The sequence below is a fragment of the Dendrobates tinctorius genome, unplaced genomic scaffold (assembly GCF_039654945.1).
Source record: "Dendrobates tinctorius isolate UK_male_01 unplaced genomic scaffold, ASM3965494v1 ptg000270l, whole genome shotgun sequence".
Classification (NCBI taxonomy): Eukaryota; Metazoa; Chordata; class Amphibia; order Anura; family Dendrobatidae; genus Dendrobates; species Dendrobates tinctorius.
In genome coordinates, this window is record NW_027361937.1 from 9,891,076 (window position 1) to 9,909,278 (window position 18,203).

General features: G+C 48.0%; 1 protein-coding gene across 5 annotated transcripts in view; it reads left to right on the forward strand.

Moving 5' to 3' along the window:
• PHF20 (PHD finger protein 20) overlaps positions 1-18,203 on the forward strand; it is a 124,008-nt gene that overhangs the window by 18,490 nt on the left and 87,315 nt on the right. The window contains exon 1 of one of the 5 annotated variants that reach the window (XM_073559409.1): positions 14,193-14,369. The exons of the other annotated variants lie outside the window; for them this stretch is intronic. The gene's annotated coding sequence lies outside the window, so the exon portion shown is untranslated. Of the gene's footprint in view, positions 1-14,192; positions 14,370-18,203 lie in introns of those variants that run through there. 5 annotated transcript variants of the gene reach the window in all.

The following is an 18,203-nucleotide window of genomic DNA, read 5'->3' on the forward strand; positions in this document are numbered from 1 at the left end:
CCAATGGATGCCAATCTGGGTCAACAACTGGATCATCCATCACCTCCTCTTCAATTTCATGTGCACCTTCCTCTGTCACCGTGTAAGGTGGTAAAGTATGCAGGAAGGGGCACCTGAGTTTCATCAGGGTCAGATTCTGGCTCAGTACACTGCGAGGACAATGTAGTGCTCTGAGTGAATGTACCAGCAGAAAAATCTAGCAGCGGCTGTGCATCAGTGCACTCCATGTCCGATTCATCTTGGACTGGGGAATTCACGATTTGACTTGATAACCCAGGCATGGTATGTGAAAAGAGCTCCATGGAGTAATCTGTAGTGTGGCCTGCTGCATCCTTCACTTTTGGTAGGGGTGAAGAACACAAGGAAAGGTGTTGTTCCTGACCAGGAGTACCAATGATGACTCAGTGCTTTTATTTTTTTTTGAAACTTCAGAAGAGGAGGCGATAGAGCTGGAGGCTGTGTTAGCAATGTAAGCCAAAACTTGGTCCTGAAGCTCTGGCTTTAAAAGCGGTTTACCTACTCCCAGAAAAGGGAGCCTTCGAGGCCTTGTGGAGCCAGACGATGACGCAGGCTCAACACCTCCTGCCTATGCACCACCACCATCAGTATCAGCTGGCAACCCCCGTCCACTTCCACAGCCTCTTCCACCATACTTCCTCATTTTTGGAAAAATGTACCCAAAATACCACCAGCTATATGGTACTGTAAAACAAGGTACAAGGTGTATATAGTATTGGGGAGAATTTGAATCTCCCTAGAGATTTTAGGAGGCTGAACTACTATCTCAGGCCCACTATAGATAACACCTCAATTTAACAGGCTGAAATTGGCTGGTGTATGACAATGTACAAGGTGTATATAGTATTGGGGAGAATTGGAAGCTCCCTAGAGATTTTAGGAGGCTGACAATGATGCTCTCAGTCTAAGTATGGCAGCAGGCAGCCTAGTAAGTGTGACGAGCGTCAGCTTACGCTGAGTCGTTTATCTTTGAATGAGTGGACCCTCTGGGCCGTGGCACCCACCTAGGGCGAGCTGACCTAGTGAGGAACCACCCCCTATACAGGGAGTGTCAGGGGCAAGACCAATGGGGTGAGCCACCACGGCTGCTGGACCAGACGGCCGGCTCAGGAAGCAAGACAAGACGAGACAAGGCATTAGTTCAAGTAAACTTCATTCAGGAACACTTCAGGGTACAACGGGTGCAATGGTGAACACAAAGCAAGATGCGCGCAAGGGCACGCCGAGGTCCAAGGCATGAGGAACTCTTCAAGGTAAGAGGTGCAAAACGTGATCACACAGAATCCATATAACAAGGTGCGTGCAGGGCACGCCAAAGTCCAAGGCAGGGTGTGAGGAATCCGACTCTGGAAGGCTGGCAAGGGCTGAAGGGGTCCAGGCATCAGAGTGTAGACATCTGGCTCCAGACCTCCGACAGTAGTCAGCTGGCTTCAGGAATCCAGCAGACAAACTAGGAGACAAAACAGGTTGCGTGCAAGGAGACACGCCAGGATCAGATTCACAGAACGGAGACCTGCGCATGCCAAGGAGTATGCCTGGGATGGGTACAAGGACGGAGGCCTGCGCGTGCGAGGGCACGCCAGGGAGGAGCACAAGGACTGTGGCCTGCGCGTGCGAGGGCACGCCAGGGACGGGTACAATGGCATCGGAATCCATGGTGCTGGCATCAACCGACAGGGTCCAGGAATCAGGCTACGGACATCAGCCCCGGACATCAGGCCGCTGTCATCTAGGTCCGGACCTCTGGCAGCGGTCGGCAGGTTACGGAATCCGGCAGGCAAACTAGGTTTCAGAGCAAAAGAGGCAAAAGGCTTTGTGCAAGAGTAGCACAGTGTGAGAACCAGAGTGCGTGCAAGGGAGCACGGAAACCACAGCTGGGAGCACAGGCAGGTGGTACCGACGATGGCATAAGCAAGCGGGCACAACTAGAGGCGGCACCGCTGTGGCCACGCAGCCGGAGACCACTATAGCACTGGACAGCGGGCACGGCTAGAGGCGGCACGGCTGAGGCACACCAGGCAGGCACAGGCGACCAGGCACGTGCACGGAGCCACAAGGTAGGGCTAGGCAAAGATACAGGACAGAGACGCGTGCAGACAGCACGGCAAAGCCTAGTACGAAAAGTGCAAGAGCGCACGAAGTATCAGAGACAAGGCATAGAGTAGTAGACAGGACCCTGCGCATGCAAAGAACATGCCAGGGGCAAAGTACAAGGAGAGGCCTGCACATACCGAGGGGCACGCCAGGGACAGAGCACAGAACGGAGGCCTGCACGTGTAGACAGACACGTCAGGGACTGGGACAGAGTCTAGCAGCGGAGCTTAGGCAGAAGCTCAGAGCCGGGCCAAGGGAGAACCTTGGGACTAGACAGGGTACAGAGCGGAGGCCTGCACGTGTAGACAGACACGCCAGGGACAGGGTACAGAACGGAGCCTGCACGTGTAGACAGACACGCCAGGGACAGGGTACAGAACGGAGCCTGCACAGGTAGGAGACACGTCAGGGACAGGGTACAGAACGGAGCCTGCACAGGTAGGAGACACGTCAGGGACAGGGTACAGAACGGAGCCTGCACAGGTAGGAGACACGTCAGGGACAGGGTACAGAACGGAGCCTGCACAGGTAGGAGACACGCCAGGGACAGGGTACAGAACGGAGCCTGCACAGGTAGGAGACTCGCCAGGGACAGGGTATGGAGCGAGGCCTGCACGTGTAAAGAGGCACGACAGGGACTGAGCGGACATAACAAGAAGACGGAGGACAACACGAGACAAAGCACAAGAAGAGACGGAATACGAGCACTGAGCGTGTGCAGAGACGCACGACAGCAGAGTGCAAGGGCACAGAATAGAGGGAGCAACCCCACAGACTAAGCAGCCATGCAGAGAAGCAACACAATACTCAGGCTCTGAGCATAGGAAGGGGCGGTCTGATATAGGGCATAGCACCACCACTTCCGGGTCAGGACCAGGGAAGAGCTTCCAGTTCATTCCTCTAGGATCACAGAGCACAGTCACATGATCAGGATTCCAGACATGCAGAAACGACTGCAGAACCGGACAGTGCAGGATGCTAGGAAAGGTCACATGATCAGGGTTTCAGACATGCAGAGACGAATGCAGAACCAGCCTATGCTGGAACATAGGAAGGACACATGATCAGGGATTCTAGACATGACGAGATGATCACAGAAGGCAGAGCAGAAACGCAGGCATCCTGCAGCTCAACAGACATGAGGTGAGTGTGCACACTGCTCTAGGGAACAAGCAGGATAGCAGACACAAGATGCGCGTGCACACTGCTCCAGGGGTTCTTGAGGCAAAACAGACAAGGCAGACATGGCGAGCATGACAATAAGTAGGACTGCTGCACACAAGTGTGGGAAAAATGAACGTTTGGTAACTGTGCAGAAAAGAGGAAGAAAACTATTTTTGCTTTTAAAAAAGCAGTTTGCACAGCAGTGTGCAAACAGCAATGCAGCTATCAGGGAGCTTTATAAGGCAGCCTAATAACCAACAGAGCTGATGCACAAAAAATATAGCCTCCCCTGTCACTGCACACAAACTGTAGTGTTATACAGTGGAAATCGCTAACAGCAGAAGCAGTTTTTTTTTATTCTTCCCTGCCTAACGCTCTCCCTTATTCAGAATCAGCAGCTGCAACCTCTACCTAATGCTAAGATCGGCAGAAGTAAGATGGCGGTCGGAGTGCATGCCCTTTTATATCCCCTGTGACGCCACACAAAGCAAGCCAATCACTTGCATGCCCTTCTCAAAGATGGAGGTGACTTATGCCCATGTCATCGTGTTTCCCAGTGTTCGTCCTCCATCATTCGCTGAAAAAGGGCGCTGGAATCATCATTTGAAACGCGACTTTGGCGCTCTGGTCGCCGACCTCGTGGCTGACCTCACGCTATGGTCGGGTTTCGTGTCATGAAACCCAACTTCAGCGATAGTCGGCGACTTATGAATTTGACCGACCCGTTTCGCTCAACTCTAGTCACGAGAAAACACTGTCAGAATCACCGGGATCCATGGAAGCGTTCCAGAGTTATCTCAGAAAAGGACAGTGGTCCGAATTGTAAAAAGTGGCCCGATCATGAACGTGCAAACCACCTTTGGGGGTAAAGGTGTTAACATGCAGGGGGAGCGGGAAGTGAAGGAGGACAACAGTTGTTTCGCACCTATCCAAGCGCTTCTGCGAGTCCAAACTACAATACAGTCTCGCTGCATATGTTTTGGGAACTTCTGAACTATGGTAAAATCATGACAAATTAACACAATTGTGAACGTGTCCAGGTTTGTTGTAAAAATATTGGACTTTTGGTTCCATACCTGTGAATAAATTTGTCTCTTGAAACCCCCACCCCTGAGATCAACTAATGGCCAACAGGTCGAGGTCACTAGTGTCTGCAGAATTTGCTGCTATGGGGAAAATGCAGAGTCGTAATAACACCCACAGGAGGGCGTCTATTTAAAATTTTGTTTTTTCTTTTTTGTCTTTTATTTTTTTTTTTTTTTTTTTTTTTTTGAGTGGAGGACCCCCGTTTATAAAAGCCATTTAGTCTGAAGTCAGGAATTTTTGTCAACTTTTTTAAGTATCTATTTCTTCCCCTTCCAGACATGGCCAATTTTTGCTTTTGTTTTTTTCCTACCCTTTATCCAAAAGTTGTAACTCATAATTTTTTGAGAGCTTGTGTTTTGTGGGATAATTTGTAATTTTGAATGACCCCATGAATTTTAGCAAATCGTGCACTGAAAGATGGGGTAAAAAATCCAAATGCGGTGAAATTGAGGAAAAAAAAACTCAATTGTGACTCTGTTTTTTGAATTGTTTACGTCGTACATTGGTAAGAATTGCCTGGTAATACAATGATCCTCATTACGGTGATGCCAAACTTGGCCAGTTATATTTTTCTGCTTACAAAAATAATCTGCCATCTGAAGAGAGAAAAATGTTGCCATTTTTTCGACGACACATAATGCTTTCATTTTTTAGTCGATGCAGGCATGTGACTGCTTAATTTTTTGTGGGGAAAGATTGCTTTGTGTTAACATTTTAGGATAAATGACATTTTGATAGCTGCGTACGGCCTTTTTTGCAATATTGCAGCAACCAAAAAAAACAGTTTTGGAGTTTTTAATTTTTCTGTTTTATGGTGTTTAATTATCAGGTTGATTTTTATCTTTCTTTGGATATCTGACTTCTGGATATGGCGATACAGCGTAAGTGTGTTTTTAATTTTTTTTTTTTTTTAACTCTTTACTTGCTTCAATAGTCTCCATGGGAGACTAGAAGCTGCGATCCGTCCAATCACCTGTGCTACACACAACAGGGCTGCAGCCCTGCTGTGTATAACAGAAATATTCACTTGCTATGAGTGCCGACTGCTAGGTAGCGCGCATAGCAATCCGGCAATGACACCACAGGGGATCTCCTGCAGTCAAAACAATAGATGTCTATAAATTGTTTAATAAAGAGAAATGACACCGGGAAAAAATATTGATCACATGAAGAAAAATGTGCAAAAAGACCATGGAAAGTGATGACCTTATCAGTGATTAGAAAGCAATCCTGCCACTTAATGAAAAAAAATCAGTTGGTTCAACTGATGGTCTATAAAAAGGTGTCTCATTACTCAGGTGCCACACAAGAAACCTCTCATGATGTGTAAACCCATTGAGCTGTTGCAAGACCTTTTCAACCTTATTGTTGTAAAACATACTGATCGCATTAGTTAAAGAAAAATTTCTAAACCACTAAATGTTCCAGTGAGGGGCCATAACACAGAAGAGGAAAGAAAATAATTAACGACAAACTGGCCTGGACCAGGAGATCCTCGCAAGATTTTCACAAAAGAATTATCAGAAGACTTCTCCAAGAGCCAAGAACCACCTTTGGGAGAGAGCTAAAGAAAGACAAGGAATCAGAAGGTGCAATTGTTTCAAGGTAAACTATTAAGTAATGCACTCAGCCTCCATGGCCTGTATTCACACTCACCATGCAACACTCCATTTGTGATCAAAAAGCATATTCAAGCACGATTAAAGTTTGCTCCTCAACATTTAGAAAAGCCTGTGAAACACTGAGAGAATTTAGTCTAGTCTTACAAGACCAAAATTGAACTCTTTGGATGCCATAATACACACCATGTTTAGAGGCCAAAAAGCACTGCATATCACCCCAAAAACACCATACCAACAGTGAAGTTTCGAAGTGGGAACATCATGGTGTGGGGCTGTTTTTCAGCATGCAACACTGGCAAATGTCATATACGGTAACTGAAGGAAGGATGAATAGACAAATATACAGAGAACTTTTTTTTTTTTTTTTTATAAAAATCTGACATCTACTAGGATGATGAATATGAAACTACGGTGGACATTTCAGCAAAATGATGATTCCCAAATAAACAGCCAAGGAAACTCAATTGGTTTCAGAGAACGAAAACAAATTGACTTAAAATTCAGTAGAAAATTTATGGAAGTAACTAAAGCTCAGAGTTCATGGAATGAGCCCACTGAACTGTCAGGATTTGAAGAGTGTTTGTTTCTGTGGAAGAATGGGCCAAAATCATACCAGAGCAATGCATGTGACTACTTTCCCCATACAGGAGTAGTCTTCAAGCTTTTTTTTTTTTTTTTTTTTTTTTTTTCTTTCCCCTTGTCATTTCTCATTATTTATGGACATCTGTGCTTTGATTTCTTTCCTGTGTGGATTGGCATGGTTCTTGCAGACATCTGAGAATTTCATGTCAATAGCACCTTTTACAAATATATTTAAAGTTGGTGACATGGGCAATACTCATTTCACCTGCTGTGTTTGCCGACTTGCTTTCGTTGTGTGTAAGCTTATTCCTAACTTGTCGCTTTGGGCAACGCTGGGCATGGAATAGAGCCAATCGGACCAGGGCAACAATAACTATTGAAGGAATATATAAAATCTAGCACAAGGGAAACTTTTAACTGGTTACCAATAGTGATGACCTACTCTAGGTTTATTTATTTTTCTTTTTTCACTGCAGGTTAGGAAAATAAAACCAGTAAGCTGACTGGAGCAATTGTTAATACTAAGCAATCTGCTTGCTTCTCAGCTGCACAATGGTATAAAAACTTGTCAGATAAGATAACTGGCGATAGGAAACCACTTCATTTTTCTTGCGCTGATTGTTTGGCACATCCACCGTTTAATTTTAGTGAGACTGGTGAATCTGCACAAAAGTGGCTGTCCAGCCAAAACTACCACAAAACAACCTAAAAGACCATCCAAAGAACACGCTACAAATCTGCATGCAAATTAAAGAAGTTGTCCACTACTTGGACAACTTTGTCTCATAGCCCTCGCTTGGCCCCCATAACATAATAAAGCCTATACTCCCTTCCCTTGCCAGCGCCATTCCCGCAGTGACTATGCTCGCTCTCCCCAGGGCTGTGATACGGTGTTATGACACGTGATGCCGGCCCCCAATCAGAGCTGGCATCACTGTTCCTGCCTTTTGTGTTTGGGCAGGAAGAAGCATGGAATCAGCTGCAACCCGGACTTCATGATAAAAATTTCTGAAGGCAAAGACTGCGACGCCAGCACTGATTGGTCTGCGGCGTCATGTGTAAGGCTAGTTTCACACTAGCGTTTATTTCCTGCAGCGCACGGCACCGCTAAGCCCCGCCCCATCCGGTCATCGGCGCCTACTTGCGATCTGCGCACCCTATCTTTAGCATAGGGTGCGCAGATCGTGCGCTGGCCATGCGCTAGTAGGATTTTAGCGTGCGCTGTGCACTTTTGAAGGTGCGCCGAACGCAGCATGTTGCATTTTGGCGCGCACCTTCAAAAGTGCGCAGCGCACACTAAAATCCTACTAGCGCACGATCTGCGCACCCTATGCTAAAGATGGGGTGCGCAGATCGCAAGCGTCCATGTGCGCTAGTAGGCGCCGATGACCGGATGGGGCGGGCAGGGAGCCGGGAGGGGGCGGGGCTTAGCGGCGCCGTGAGCTGCAGGAAATAAACGCTAGTGTGAAACTAGCCTAACACCGCACGAGAGCCCCGCAGAGAGTGAATGCAGACACAGCTGGAATGGCTCCGGAATGGGAGGGGAGTATAAGCTTTATCATCAGGGCCAAACATTTCGATCAAAACTGGTTCTTAGTAATGGATAACGCCGTTTTAAGTCATGACAACTACTTTTCCTTAAACCCTATTTGTGTGCATTTTGGGAGCGTATTTAGAGGAATATTTGCAGCACACCCACACAATATAACCCTGGCTTCAAAAGGAATCTGTTATGACCCAGCCCTTTAACTTGGAGAATTTGTAGGTGTGCCCCATAATGCTGTGTGCTAGTTTATATTACAGTGCATTTCTTGCATTGTCTTGTAGATGTATTTCCAGCATAGCTACCCTTTTTCTGCATAATCTGACCATCTGGAGTGACTCAACGCTGCTGCAAGCTGGACAGTACAGCTGTCATGGCAACCCTTCCACGCCTGGATAGTATTGTCTAGCGTACAGGTACATAGCACCATACTAGATGGTAACATTGCTTCATGAAAATACAAGTGTAGCGCGCGCGCAGACATTTCTGTTTGGGTACAGGAGAGTTCCCTATTCCCCCCACCCCCAAACTCGCCAAGGAAATTCCTCGGCCCACTCAAGGCCATCCACATTTACACAAACCCCACCCATTTCGGACTGGTTTACTTCAAATTTGCCAGGATTGTGTTTTAAAATTCGAGAGAACGTTGGTAAATGTGGGACAGTTGGGACAGTTGGCAAGTATTTGTATAGGCTTGCTTTAAATTAAAAGGATCTGCCAACTTATGCTTTTGTTTATTTTTTCTCTGCCGAGGGACATGGTGTCTTTTTTTTTTTTTTTCCGTTTCCTTACATTGGACGTACTATTCTGTCCATGTGACCTGGGACTTAAGTTCCATGGACGGAATAGTACGTCACACGCGATCAGCTGCCCCCCGGGACAATATAATAAAGTGGAAAAAAAGTGTAAAAATTTCATTTAAAAAAAATCCCTAATTCTTTTATTTGTAAATATAAAAATCAAAGTATACTTTGGGGGTTCAAAGTGCCCACCACACATCTAGATAAGTTCCTTGGGGGGTCTAGTTTCCAAAATGTGGGTCACTTGTGGGGGGTTTCCACAATGTGGGTCACTTGTGGGGGGGGTTTCACTGTTTAGGCATATCAGGGGCTCTCCAAACGTGATATGGCGTCCGATCTCAATTCCAGCCAATTTTGAGATGAAAAAGTCAAACGGCGCTCTTTCCCTTTCGAGCTCTGCCATGCGCCGAAACAGTGGTTTCCCCCCCCCCCCCCCCTCCACACACACACACACACACACACACACACACGGGGTATCAGCGTACTCAGGACATATAGCACAATAACATTTGCAGTTCAATTTCTCCTGTTACCCTTGGTAAAATAAAAAAAATCGGACCTAAAGTAATTTTTGGGTGAAAAAAAGTTAAATGTTAGTTTTATTTTTTCTTAACATTCAAAAAATTCCTGTGAAGCACCTGAAGTGTTAATAAACTTCTTGAATGTGGTGTTGAGTACTGTCAGGGGTTCAGTTTTTAGAATGGTGTCACTTTTGGGTATTTTCTATCATATAGACCCTTCAAAGTGACTTCAAATGTGATGTGGTCCCTTTAAAAAGAAAAAAAAAAATGGTGTTGTAAAAATGAGAAATTGCTGGTTAACTTTTAACCCTTATAACTTCCTAACAAAAAAAATTTTGGTTCCAAAATTGTGCTGATGTAAAGTAGACATGTGGGACTTGTTACTTACTTTGTGTGCCATATCTCTGTGCATGAAAATTGAAAGTTGGAAAATTGCGACATTTTCAAAATTTTTCTGTTTTTTTTCCACAAATAAATGCAAGCTATATGAATTAAATTTTACCACTAACATGAAGTACAATATGTCACGAGAAAACAATGTCAGAATCACCGGGATCCATGGAAGCGTTTCAGAGTTATTACCTCAAACGGACAGTGGTCAGAATTGTAAAAATTGGCCCGGTCATCAACGTGCAAACCACCCTCGGGGGGTAAAGGGGATAAACTGCCCTTAGTTAGTTAGCCATTATTGTGGGACTGAGCTCTAGTATCAAAGCTGTGACCAAAATGGTAAAGGGTTGGGTATGGTCGTGCAAATATCTCAAATGCATAGAAACGTGCCACTACAATGTTTTTCAAACTGAGGCTCCTCAACCGCAGCCTTCCATTACTGCAGCAGCAAAAGATGTGACCCCCTTCTCTGTAAAATGTCTTGTATATACACTGGGACTTTAACCCCCTTAAGTACAGTGTTTGTGTTCTTTTCCTTTCAATTTTGTGCTATTTTTTTTTTTTTTTTTAATCCGTTTTCACTGGGAGTGTTCTTTCTCTGTATGACGCTGACCAATCATAAGCAGACAGCAACACTCAGCAGCAAAAGAACGTGCCCCTTAGAGCAGATTTCTCTGTGTGAGATGTAATGACACAGCACTGATCTCCTGGTCTAACCTCCTGCATGATTACAAAGCACAGATGACTAACACCGTTCAGATAATGTCACTGTGGGAGGAGAGGCAGCACAGCGGAGTTTCACATTACAAACCCTTCGCTCCGTTCTCACCCTCTCACCCTATCACTGTCCGCTCTACTGTACTGTCCTCCTGCCCTGCACTGTCCGGTCTGCAGATTTCAGTATCGCTTGTCTTTGTTGTGTAATTACATCTCGCACTCTAAAATCTGCGCTAAGTGGTGGGGCATGTACTTGGGTGTTGCTGCCTGCTTATGATTAGTCAGCATCACACAGGGGGAAGTAGTACACACCTCCAGTGAAAACTGTCTGATACCACCCACTTGGATATTAACCCCTTCAGGACATGCGCCGTACTAGTCCTGCACTGCAGGAGGTGCTTTCGCACAAAGAATAGTACTAGTATGGCGCACCGATCGTGCGGCCTCGCGCTGAGCGCCGCAGCGATAGGGTGCGGGTGTCAGATGTATGTGACAGCTGACACTCCGCAGCAATGCCCATGATCGGTAGTAACGCCAATCTTGTGCATTTAAACCCTCTTATGCTGCTGTCAAGTAGTGACGGCGGAATAGGGAAGCATCGTGCAGGGAGAGGGCTCCCTGCATGCTTCCATCAGGACGACGCAATGTGATCATGTTGACCTGATCGTCTCCATGGAGACCCCTGGCTCAAAGATGGCTGCTGAGTCCTAAAGGTAAGGTGGCTTGTGAGCGCCTGCTGAGAGCAGGTGCCTGTATGCCTCCTTCCTTGCCTCTATCAGATCCTGATCTGATACTCTGCTCTACAATATTTCTTAAAAAATACCTAAATTTTTTTTTCAATAAATACATTTATGTAAATAAAAAAATAATAAAAGTACACATTTGGTATTTCCGCGTCCGTAACGACCCACTCTATAAAACTGCACAGCCACATAATGGGTATTTCTACATTTATCAGAAATTGTGGGACAAATCTTGGTGCCAATTTCTTGGTGCCAATATTAAAATGTCAGATTTGGGGCTAATAGTCTTGGTGGTAAAAATGTAAATTATTTTTTCTTCACTGCCCAATGGTATACAAGTTTGACACACCCGTGGTGTCAATATAATCCAAGCACCACTAGATGAATTCATTGAGAAGTTTAATTGGTAAAATGGAGTCACTTATGGAGGATCCTGCTGTTCTGGCACTTCGGGGCTCTGCCAATGTAAGGGTGGTTTCACATTAGCGTTTCAGGGCGCAGCGATAGCCTGCGCACGGCCACCGCTAAGCCCTGCCACGCCTCTTCCGGTAGCTCCGCCTACCGGCGCATGACGCTGCATGCGTCCCCTATCTTTATCACTGGGGACGCAGGCCGTGCGCAGTATGCGTTTGGCGGCGCATGCGTCCTTTTGACGGTGCGCCGACCAGCGCCAAACGCAACCTGTTGCAATTTGGTTGCTCTCGGCACACCATTAATAGGACGCATGCGCCGCCAAGCGCATACTGCGCACGGCCTGCGTCCCCAGTGATAAAGATAGGGGACACAGGACGCATGTAGCGTCATGTGCTGGTAGGCGGAGCTACCGGAGGCGCGGCAGGGGGTGGGGCTTAGTGGCGGCTGTCGCTGCGCCCTGAAACACTAATGTGAAACCATCCTAACATGGCACCCTCAAACAAGTGCAGCAAAATCTGCTCTGTTACATGGCACTACTTCTCTTCTGCGCTTTGCATTGGGCCTCAGAAGTAGTTTTTGACCACATATGGGGTGAACTCAGGAAAAATTGCCCAACAAACTTTGGAGTCTATTTTCCCTTTTGCCCATGTGAAAATACAAAACTTGTAGCTAAAAAAGATTTTTGTGTGAAATGTGAATTTTTGTTTTCACGGCTTATTGTTATAATCTTCTGTGATGCACCTGAGGGTTCAAGGAGCTTAATACACATCTAGATAAGGTCCCAAAGGGGTCTAGTTTCCAAAATGGGGTCACATGTGGGGGTTCCCACTGTTTAGGCACATCAGGGGCTCTCCAAACGCAACATGGCATCCACTAATTATTCCAGCATAGTTTACGTTCAAAAAGTCAAATGGCGCTCCTTCCCTTCCCGAGCCCTACCATGCACCCAAACAGTTGATTTCCCCCACATATGGGGCATCGGCATGCTCAGGAGAAATTGCAGAACTTGCGGAAGTAAAAAAAAAAAAAAAAGTCTAAAGGAAAATTTTTGTGAAAATAATTGTTTTTTTTTTTTTTTTCTTCCACATTCCAAAAATTCCTTTGAAGCACCTGAAGGGTAAATAGACTTCTTGAATGTGGCTTATAACTTCCCAACAAAAAAAATATTTCCAAAATTGTGCTGCTGTAAAGTAGACATGTGGGAAATGTTAAGTATTTTGTGAGTCTGATTTAGGCTATGTGCACACGTAGCGGAACTCTCGCGGAAGTTACCGCAAGAATTCTGGAATTCCATTCCGTGGGAAAATCTCATTTTAAATTCCCGTGATTTTCCTGTGGAAAAACTAGCATTTTGCAAGTGTAATTAGCTTGCAGAATGCTAGCGTTTTTCAAGAGATCTGGAGCATCACTTGGAGAACTGATTGACAGGTTGGTCACACTCGTCAAACATACTGTTTGACAAGTGTGACCAACTTTTTACTATTGAGGCCGCCTATGCAGCATCAGTAGTAAAAGATAGGATGCAAAAAATACTAAAAAAAAAAAAATATTGTTATTCTCACCTTCCTCTCTCCACGCTCCCGATCCCGGTAATCCTTTGCTCGAATGACCGCGAGACATCGCTATCCCACGAGATCGCGACGTCATCGCGGTCATTCTCACAAAGGCTTACTGCGACCGGGAGCGTGGAGAGAGGCGGGAAGGCTGCGCGGGACGCCGGAAGGTGAGAATAACTATATTTTTTATTTTAATTCTATTTTTTACAGGGATATGGTACCCAAAGCCCGGAGGACAGTCTCCTCTCCTCTGGACAGTGGGTACCATCCGCAATTGTTCTGCTTACTTTTCGCATGGTGTGCACAGCCACGTGCGGAAAGTAAGCAGAACAATGCATTCCTATGGGTGCGGGATCGCTGCGATTCCGCTAAATTAATGAGCATGCTGCGGTTTTTACCACGAAGCGATTCCGCCGCGGAAAACCGCAGCATTGCGGAATCCCATAGGAATGCATGGGGTGGTTATTTTTCGCGTTTTCGTGGCAAAATCATGCGTTTAAAACCGCTGCGAAAATGCGAAAAAAACGCCACGCGTGAACTCAGCCTTAAGGGCATAAAAATTAAGTTTGAAAATTGCGCCTTAGTCTCCCACACTGCCAACTCCAACTGTGGGGAGTAGATTATGAAGCATTCCATAAGAGATGACTATCCGGTAGTCACAGTGGCAGTATCTGTACACTCCCTGCCGCTCCACACCGGGAAGTGGATGCGTTTCCTTTGCGGCTGCACACTGGGGGCCTCACTGCTACACGGTGACGGACTCGGTGCCACAGGCCCTCCAGCTGCGGGCACGGGCTGTACACAGGCGCTGCCGCTCCCGGAGGTCACATCCTGCCAGCCGCTGTACTGGGCTCTAACCAGCAGGGGGCGCTGGCAGCAGAGCCCGGGATGCGTCAGCTTGTTAACCTTTTGTGGTGCCCACCTTCCCCGCTCCTGTCCAGCTCTTCGCCTGTGCCGGAGCCTCGTGTACATGGCGGAGCCCGGTAACACGCCCTGCCGGTAGCGCTGGCTGCTCTCCACGTGGGGCGGGCGCTGCGCTATGCCACTGACTCAAGAGGAAGGGAAGGCAGCGCCGGCCCTGACGTGACTGTCTGCAGCGGGGAGATCACTCCGTGCCAGGTACTGTATGATCGCTCCCATCTGCCATATGTGACTGGAAGAAGACGTGGCGCGTGCTCCTCTGTCGCGATGGTAGTGGCTGTCCTCGGCTTTTGCCTGGCTGCAGGGATGCGTTGTGCTCGGGGCAGCAGTGCGGGCTGGAGCGCGATCTCCGCACGTTGCTCTGCTCTCTTGTTCATTGCAGTGAAGGCTTATGAATGGCGCGGTGTTGTATGCAAAGTCCTCCAGAGGGCGCTGCGGGCCAGCTGCGAGATGTAGTAATGTGTGCTGTCAATGGAGCTTTATGTGATGGATCCCATTCCCTGTGTGCCACACTGCTGTGCGCCGATCGCATGCCCCGGCGTGCCACACTGCTGTGCGCCAATTCCGTGCCAGGCGTGCCACACTGCTGTGCGCCAATTCCGTGCCAGGCGTGCCACACTGCTGTGCGCCAATTCCGTGCCAGGCGTGCCACACTGCTGTGCGCCAATTCCGTGCCAGGCGTGCCACACTGCTGTGCGCCAATTCCATGCCAGGCGTGCCACACTGCTGTGCGCCAATTCCGTGCCAGGCGTGCCACACTGCTGTGCGCCAATTCCGTGCCAGGCGTGCCACACTGCTGTGCGCCAATTCCGTGCCAGGCGTGCCACACTGCTGTGCGCCAATTCCGTGCCAGGCGTGCCACACTGCTGTGCTCCAATTCTGTGCCAGGCGTGCCACACTGCTGTGCGCCGATTCCGTGCCAGGCGTGCCACACTGCTGTGCGCCGATTCCATGCCCCGGCGTGCCACACTGCTGTGCGCCAATTCCGTGCCAGGCGTGCCACACTGCTGTGCGCCGATTCCGTGCCCCGGCGTGCCACACTGCTGTGCGCCGATTCCGTGCCCCGGCGTGCCACACTGCTGTGCGCCGATTCCGTGCCCCGGCGTGCCACACTGCTGTGCGCCGATTCCGTGCCCCGGCGTGCCACACTGCTGTGCGCCGATTCCGTGCCACACTGCTGTGCGCCGATTCCGTGCCCCGGCGTGCCACACTGCTGTGCGCCGATTCCGTGCCCCGGCGTGCCACACTGCTGTGCGCCGATTCCGTGCCCCGGCGTGCCACACTGCTGTGCGCCGATTCCGTGCCCCGGCGTGCCACACTGCTGTGCGCCGATTCCGTGCCCCGGCGTGCCACACTGCTGTGCGCCGATTCCGTGCCCCGGCGTGCCACACTGCTGTGCGCCGATTCCGTGCCCCGGCGTGCCACACTGCTGTGCGCCGATTCCGTGCCACACTGCTGTGCGCCGATTCCGTGCCCCGGCATGCCACACTGCTGTGCGCCGATTCCGTGCCACACTGCTGTGCGCCGATTCCGTGCCCCGGCGTGCCACACTGCTGTGCGCCGATTCCGTGCCACACTGCTGTGCGCCGATTCCGTGCCCCGGCGTGCCACACTGCTGTGCACCGATCGCATGCAAGGTGTGCCACACTGCTGTGCGCCAATTCCATGCCCCAGCGTGCCACACTGCTGTGCACCAATTCCATGCCCCAGCGTGCCACACTGCTGTGCGCTGATCCCGTGCCAGGCATGCCACACTGCTGTGCGCCAATCCCATGCCCCAGCGTGCCACACTGCTGTGCACAGATCCCATGCCCGGCGTGCCACACTGCTGTGCGCCGATCCCATCTCTATGGAACAATTGATGGATCCGCTGGCTGCATGTTCTTTTAGAACAGCTCATATGGGAGAGTTCCTGCTGGTAGGATCTGTTGGAGAGATCTGGGAGCAGATCCTGACTACATCTGCAGACTGTACAGCAGATGAGGGGCCATTTTATACCCAGGTCACACAGTGGACTGGTGAATGTGCTGTGAATTTTAAAATTGAAAGTGTGGTCATTATTTGTGCTGAAAAACTGCTGATGATCGCCAGTGAAAGATGGCGTGGTTAATCCACATGCAGATCTTGGACTTTTCCATCGGATTCTTTGAAAAGTACACATCTAAATATTACCTAGTGCGAAGACAAGACCAGGATCCTTCCCGGCTGCTCCACAGGCACACTGACGTCAGATATTTGTCTGCATCTGTCAGGAGCAATATTCAAGGATCACACGAGACATGGGTACGTTGAGCCAACACTATAAATGTCATTTGCTTCAATACGCGTGTCTATTGTCAGCCTTAGTGAACATATTAAAGGGGTTCTCTGTGGCATTAAGAGGCGCTGGTGACATTGTCAGAGCTGCCTGCCAAGACTCATAGGACAACTGCGCAATACCTGCTGATCCTGCCACCTAGCAAGCGTCTGCCAGCGCAACATCATCAGCATTTCTATCCTGATGATTTGGTAGTGATTGGCAACAGAGAACACCTTGTCATAAAAGTAGTCTTATTTTCAATAACCCCCACTGCTGTATTGGCCAAGGCAGAGATCGGCTAAGGGTATACTAAAATCTATGTGTATGTATAATATATATATAAACAAAAAGAAAATCCAGCAAGAACTCAGCAAACCAGGAATGGAGTAAAATGATGCTTTTCTTTATTTCTTCAATAAGGTTAAAAAACGACCCACAAGGATCAGGAACCAGAGTACATGGCAGAAATAAACGCAAATGGGACTACGCGTTTCGGCGACCTAACCGCCTTCTTCACGGTCCAAACCTAGAAAAGTTGTTGTCATGCATTTTTCTTCCTCACCTAGCATCCGTATGACATGCATATGCAACCTGTATGCAATGCGTTTTTAACATCAACTTTTATATAATGTAATTGTCATTTCAAGTTAGTTTTATAACTAATAAACAATTTGCATGCAGATATAGAAAGAAATGTCAGCAATATAATCAGTGCTTTGAGTGTGTAATTTTCTGTACTTTGTATTTAATAAAATAAGAAAATGTTGTGGGGTCACCCTTATTTTTATTAACCAGCTGAGGGAAAGCAGACAGCTGAGAGCTAGTCTTGTCAGGGAAAGAGGCAATAAATATGGAGCTTCCCAGGCTATTAATATGGGTTCACAGCTATCTACTTATTCTGTACTGGTTATTAAAAATAAAAAAAAAAAAAAAAAAAAACAACTTGTGGTCCCCCTATATTTAATAAGCAACAAAAGTGGACAGCTGTGAGCTGATATTAATAGCCTGGGAAACTATGGACTAGGGCAAGTGGGAAGAGCCGAGGCTAAGCGACAGAATTGGCGCTTGTAATGATGCACCATTTCTGGTCTAGCTGAGGGCTGGTGGTGTTAAGGGGGTTTTACACTAAGCAATATCGCTAGCAATATCGCTAAAACGTCACTGGTTTTGTGACGTTATAGCGATATTGCTAGCGATATCGCTATGTGTGATACTTACCTCCGACCGTCTCCCCAGCTGTCCATCGCTGATCGCGCGAGAATGTCCGGCTCCATTTCTCGTCGGGCGCTTCCTGCTGAGACTTCCTGCTGTGACGACGAGCGACGCGTGGAGGCGGGCGGGAGGACGCAGGATCGCTGTGTGTGAAAGGTGAGTATCGTGCGCTGCGTCGCTGCTGCATCGCTGTGAGATCTTTCTGTATGAAAGCTCACTAGCGATCATTTAGCGATGCACCAGCGATCCTGACCGGGTCGGATCGCTGGTGCATCGCTAAATGTAAAAGGGCCTTTAGTCTGCAAGGGTGCCAATATCAATAGCCCCTTCCCAGGCTATGGTTACTAAACACGGGTGAACCCCACTTAATTTTTTTTTTTTTTTTTCGTTCACCCTTTTTAATAACCAGAAAAGGCTAAGTGAACTGATATTAATAGCCAGGGAAGCTCCATGTTTATTGCTCCATTCCCAGATATTAACCCCTTAATAATAAAAAAGAATACAGCGCCCCAGACCGTGGT